This window comes from Leucopleurus acutus (genome assembly GCF_964270905.1).
Source record: "Leucopleurus acutus genome assembly, chromosome: 4".
NCBI classification, from domain to species: Eukaryota; Metazoa; Chordata; class Mammalia; order Artiodactyla; family Delphinidae; genus Leucopleurus; species Leucopleurus acutus.
In genome coordinates, this window is record NC_139146.1 from 139,713,130 (window position 1) to 139,719,129 (window position 6,000).

General features: G+C 42.0%; 1 pseudogene across 1 annotated transcript in view; it reads right to left on the reverse strand.

Annotated features, from left to right (window-relative positions):
* LOC309961158 (heterogeneous nuclear ribonucleoproteins A2/B1-like) overlaps nt 1–4,530 on the reverse strand; it is a 38,607-nt pseudogene extending 34,077 nt beyond the window's left edge. Inside the window, exon 1 of the transcript in view lies at nt 4,449–4,530. The product of the transcript in view is annotated as a heterogeneous nuclear ribonucleoproteins A2/B1-like (transcript). The remainder of the gene's footprint in view (nt 1–4,448) is intronic.
* Between the last annotated feature and the right edge of the window lie 1,470 nt (nt 4,531–6,000).

Below are 6,000 nucleotides of genomic sequence, written 5' to 3' on the forward strand. Positions count from 1 at the left end.
GTTCAGGCGGTAATGTGAGCGCGGCAGATGAAGCTTCGCTCACTTGCCTGTCGCTCACCTCCTGCTGTGCGGCCCGGTTCCCAACAGGGGAGATATTATACAGAGTGGAATCTTGGAGCAAACTAAGAACAAGACCAAAGAACAGTCAAGCCTCCTGGGATCTAGAACTGGGAAACCATAAGGAACTGAGGCTACTCTCTCTGTCGGTTTCTGGGGAGACCACTATGACCTCCCTGTACACCAGCTTCAAGTTTTCCTCCTAGCAGCCAGGCTTTGCATGCACAATTTACATATGGCCATTATGGCCACACTGCGCGTAGATTTACCTGCTATGCTCAACACCAACTTCCTTCTGTTCACTCAATATTAAGAATCAATTGGCTAGCTCATGTCCTGGGGACAGGCCATACCTGTAGTAGCTCACTGGCCAGCCTACACGAAGATCTTACTGGGACAAGGTGCGATTCCTCCTCCCATTAGACTCGACCTTTGGGACAGTGGCCTACCATAAGACATGATCATAAACTGCAGGGTTTATACAGGGTAAATTTCCCCAGACAACTGTGCAGGCTAGTGGGTACCCTGAAATGTAGTTAGTACTTCAAAATATTAATATTTGCTTTTTTGACAGTCACATTGCATGATTACGGGAATTTGCTTACCTTTTTTGATGACTGATTTTTTCCCAGTAGATGGTCATTTTCCCCATGAATTTTGATTGGAAAGCATCTGCTCAGCTATAGGACTCCACTTATAGCTGAAATCTGTCCACTGCCGTTTCCTTCCTTCAGACAATTTTGTCATCTTCCCAAACCTCTAAATACTACCCTCAAAACATGTATCTTACTTCAAGAAATGAAATCCATTAGACTTGACATCTTCCGTGCAGACCCACATGGCAGCCTTGCAAGTGTGTAGCAGACACAAGGCTTACCCTAAGCCCTGGTTATTGTTACTTCAATGGAAAATCCCTTTGAAGTGGATCAAAATATGATTTGTCAGCGGAAGGATGATAAAACCCCTAAACTGGAAAAATATCAAAAAGCAAGGCCTGAAATTGACTGTAACATTCTTTGCATGTAACATTTGTGTTTTATTTTCACCTTAGGGCAAGAAGCTGATGGATATTACTTGTCGGGTCTTGTGTGCTCTCATCAGCCCTTCCCTTCCGGACCTCAGCAGCAGCACCTGAAAAGGCTGCTTCTCCCTCAAGGAAAGATGCTAACACAGGATCAGTTGGGTCAGATATTGTCTTGGAGCACAGCCTTCTCCACTGGACCACACAGGAAGCACATAGTTGGAGGCTGCAACTCACCTCCTGTCTTTCTCTGGACTCCTCTACACATCAAACACCTCCTGCTGCCGTTCCTTTTTTTTTTTTTTTTTTTTTTTTTTTTTTTTTTTTTTTTTTTTTTTGCGGTACGCGGGCCTCTCACTGTTGTGGCCTCTCCCGTTGCGGAGCACAGGCTCCAGACGTGCAGGCCAAGCAGCCATGGCCCAGAGGCCCAGCTGCTCCGCGGCATGTGGGATCTTCCCAGACCGGGGCACGAACCCGTGTCCCCTGCATCGGCAGGCGGACTCTCAACCACTGCGCCACCAGGGAAGCCCTGCTGTTCCTATTTTATGGGCAAAGCAAAGTTCAATGGTCTACACAGCCTGCTTGATTAAGTTCACAATGAATATAATCACAGGACTTAATAACTGCACGGTGCTTTATAGAGCATTTTTACAGGCATTGTTATTGTTATTATCATTACAGTGAACACCATTTTATTCAGCAGTTGCTCGGTGCCAGACATCATGTTACTGGTTTATATATGAAATTTCACTTACAGATTTGGTATCCACAATGAGCTGTGAGATATATAGATGAATATCATGACCTGATTTATGTGGAAATTCAGGTTAAAAGAGGTTTTGTGAATTGCCCAAAGTCACAGAATCAACACATAACCAATTATAATTAGACTTCATTTGTAACATTGATTGAGTTCCTACAATGTTCCAAACACACGCTAGGTGCCAAGGCTACAGAGATGAACACCAAGGACCTGTATTTGTTTAGGAACTACAGCCTGGTTCATTAGTTTTCTTAAGAAATAGAGTGCTTAATGAATATCAGGTCCCCTAGAAATAGCAATGAATAAGACAGTCCTTCCCTGCAAAAAGCTAAATAAAGTGGGTCTTAAATCTTACTGTGCATAAAAATACCTAGGGAACTTGTTTAAAATGCAGATTACTGGGTCCAACCCCCAAAGCCAAGAAAGCACCTTTTAAACCAGTATCCCAAGTGCTTTCCATACAGGTTCTCTGCAGACCAGACATAGAGAAGCCCAGCTCTGGTGAATGAGACAAAGGAAGAGGCCATCTGAGGAGAGTGGGAAAGATGCTACAATGAGAATAAGTCCCAGCGCGCTGAATGCTGGCCTAGCTCAGAGCAGGGCTTCCGGCCCAGCTGGGGCGAAGGTAAGATGAACAAAGGACTTGAGGCTGCAGCTAAAACCCAGCCTGTCAGTTTCAAGCTCTAATCCCATTTACTGGCAGAGTGAGTCCCAAGGAATAATGGTTGTCCTCTTTTGAAGGCTGACTCACATAGAAGAGGGATTTTGGAATTAGGCTCAATTAAGTCCAAGTGGCAGCTCTCCCATAAACTTCTCCCACAAAATTGACTGGAGACAATTTACTTAAATTCTTTGATTCTTAGTTTCTTCATCTGTTGAATGGACATAGTGATATTTTTTAGAAGATCATTATCGGAATTAGAAATAAAACAGACGCAATAAATGCTAGCTATTGTTAATATTATTTCCTTATAAAATGACTGTTTTTCTCTTTAAAAAAAGCTTTTAAGACAATGTTAATATTTCCCCCATTTTGGCTTAGAATAGGCAGTGTAATAATGATAAGGCTGGACTTGTAATTCAAAACCATGAGACGACCCCACAGAAGACTAGAGTGATTTTCCTGTGTTCAGTAGCTGAATGTTTCCATGTACATGGAAGATGACAGTACAAGTTAGGAATTTCACTGCCAAGGATTTACAGCGCACAGCATGGATATGCAACACAACTGGTGAGCAAGGATATTCATCAAAGAGTTAAATATATTATGGTATGTCCACAGAGGATGGAGGCAAATACTGAAGAGCTGTTAAAATGTTAGGTAGACTTATAGTTCTAACATGGAAGAATATTTGAGACATATTAAATTTAAAACATGTTTCAGAAGAGTAGTTAAAATTGAATCCTGTTTGTATAAAGGAAAAAGGTTAGACCTGTTAAGCAGGAACAGCTAACTTCTCACTAAAATGCTTATTCACTTCTTCCTGGAGCTGTTCAAAAGGCTTTATATGTATTATACAATTTAGTTAACACAAAAGCCCTAGGAGCAGATACTCATTATCTGCATTTTGTGCATGAAGAACCTGAGGCACAGAGATGTTAAGTAAATTTCCCAAGGTCATACAGGTAGTAAATGGTGTGCTGAGGTCAACAGAGTTCTAGCCAATGAAATGTGAACGGAGGTGTGGTGCTCTACTCCCAAGCTACGCCCATAAAAACCCTCCCCTGTGCTCCATGGGAAGACATGATGTAAATGTAAAACCTGTAGGTGCCTATTATGTGAAGTTTAGCATTAAAAGAAAGGTCGCCAAGATGACTGACATTTTATTTGTTCATATTTCTATGGTCATATCTACTGAACATCAAGATAACTATCTGAAAGCTGAAAAAGCCCATGTGGTTTTTGGCATAGTGCCAATTAGATTGGTATCCTTTTGGATTTTTGTATTCTTCTGTATTGATAAGCATTTTGGTCATGTAGAGACACAACTGATAGTAAAATAGTTGCTCTGTGGAACTAAGAAATTGGTTTATTTTCACAACTATTGCATTGAAACAAGTGCTGGAATATGAACCTGAAGAGTAAATACCTGCCACTTACGAACTGTATGACCTTTGGACAGGAGTCACCTGAAACCCCTGCTTAGCCTTAAGGGAAGCCTTCAATCTCCCCTTAGTCTTCTTTGCATCTGTAAATATGTTGTGACAGTGATTAAATAATAAGAAAAATCTTTGAACATTTTAAAATGCTATAAAAATATATTATTACCAATCCTCAGGCTGATTGAAAATTAAAAACATCATGTGTTACTCCTTCTGTATTATAATAATAATATCCTCAACTAGACTTTAAGCTCTGTAAAGAAGGTCAGTACTTCTCTGGCTCACCAATTTTTTTTTTTTTTTTTGCGGTACGCGGGCCTCTCACTGTTGTGGCCTCTCCCGTTGCGGAGCACAGGCTCCGGACGCGCAGGCTCAGCGGCCATGGCTCACGGGCCCAGCCGCTCCGCGGCATGTGGGATCCCCCAGACCGGGGCACGAACCCGTGTCCCCTGCATCGGCAGGCAGACTCTCAACCACTGCGCCACCAGGGAAGCCCTGGCTCACCATTTTTATCCCTAAAGTCCAGCACAGTGTCTGGTATATGCAGGTTGTATTGGTCATGGGTCGACCAGAGAAGCAGAACCATGATGAGTGTTGTAAAATAAAGGAGCTTGTTGTCTGCCTCTGATGGGTGGCCTGAAGCCGCAATAGGTAAGCTGGAACAGTACTTGAGAAGGACAACTGGATAGAAAGCAGGGGAGAGTAAGGAGAAACAGGAACCCACATCTGTCCCTCACCACCTCCAGCCTCAATGACGCAAGTGATCTGCAGGAAAAGCTAATGCCGTTGACACAGAGCAACACATGCGCCCACCTAGGGAACAGAGAAGCTGCAGCAGACGATCCAGCAAAAGTCGGAGAAGCTGCAGGCCCAGGTGTGGCCCACCTGGCCGCCAAGGTAAGCCAGCAGATCAGAGACAACATTCACAGGCCGCCGCAGTGCCTGGCACCTTGCACCAAATTTCCGAGCATGAAAAAATGGCTGTGCTTTTTTGTCTTCCAAATACCATGCAAATTCCTCTTGTGGACACGTCTAACCCTGAAACACACATGCAAGAGAATTCTGGAAACCAGTTTCAGTTTAGTAAAGCTGACATAGTACCAAGCCACCACATAGGCACTTAATAACTTCCTCTTAAATAAATTAATATATTTCAACATATAAGCATAGCTATTTTAAAGTGAAAAATGAATATGCATGAGATTCATCCGGATATCTGGAGCAGAAGCTCAAGACAATGGTACAGTTGTAACCAGCACTAGAGATTCTGCCCCTGAGACCAGGAGCCTTTTCCTGTTATTCTGCCTTGCTGGCATCTTCTGGACTGGAGAGAAGAGCCACTGAGGAGGAATTAAGTCTGTGTGGCAGTTGGCAAAGATGGTCAGATGGACACAGAATGGAGATGATGGAAGCTTTGGTAAGTTTCAAAATACTCCCCAAACTAAAAATAGAGGGCAAAGAGGGTTTCCATTTACTGTCTTAGCAGGGAGTTGACATGTATAGACCTGGGTATAAAGATCCTGGTGTTAAGAACTCTACCATGTCCCAAGTTTCATCAACTCCCCCATGCTGTTATTGTTTACTTCTTCCTCTCTTTCTGTACAGATTAGCAGTAAATTCCTCAAAATGAAAACAATGCAATTGGCTTTATTTGAAGAAGGAAAAGAGGGCTGGGAGCCATCAATCAACAAACTGATCAATCTTTCATTCAATCTAGTATTTCTTATTCCTTTTCATCACATTTTATTGTTGGATTTACGTACAATTTGTGGCAGATAAATTTTTACTTATTCTTTCATGACTTTTCATTCCATGTTGTGTAGTCAAGCAAGAAAGGCAGTTAGTAGGAAATACAAGATAAATATACTTCCTTAACGCATCGAAGTGGGTCACCATCATAAATTAAATTCTATGCTTACTTTAAGCATTCATAACATTTTTATCACAATTAATTGATTTTGATTTTTAAAAGTACTTTTAACTTACTACATACGTGAAAATGGTATCAGAATAGAAAGTGAAATATCCAATTTATTGAACAAACATTATTGAGTCC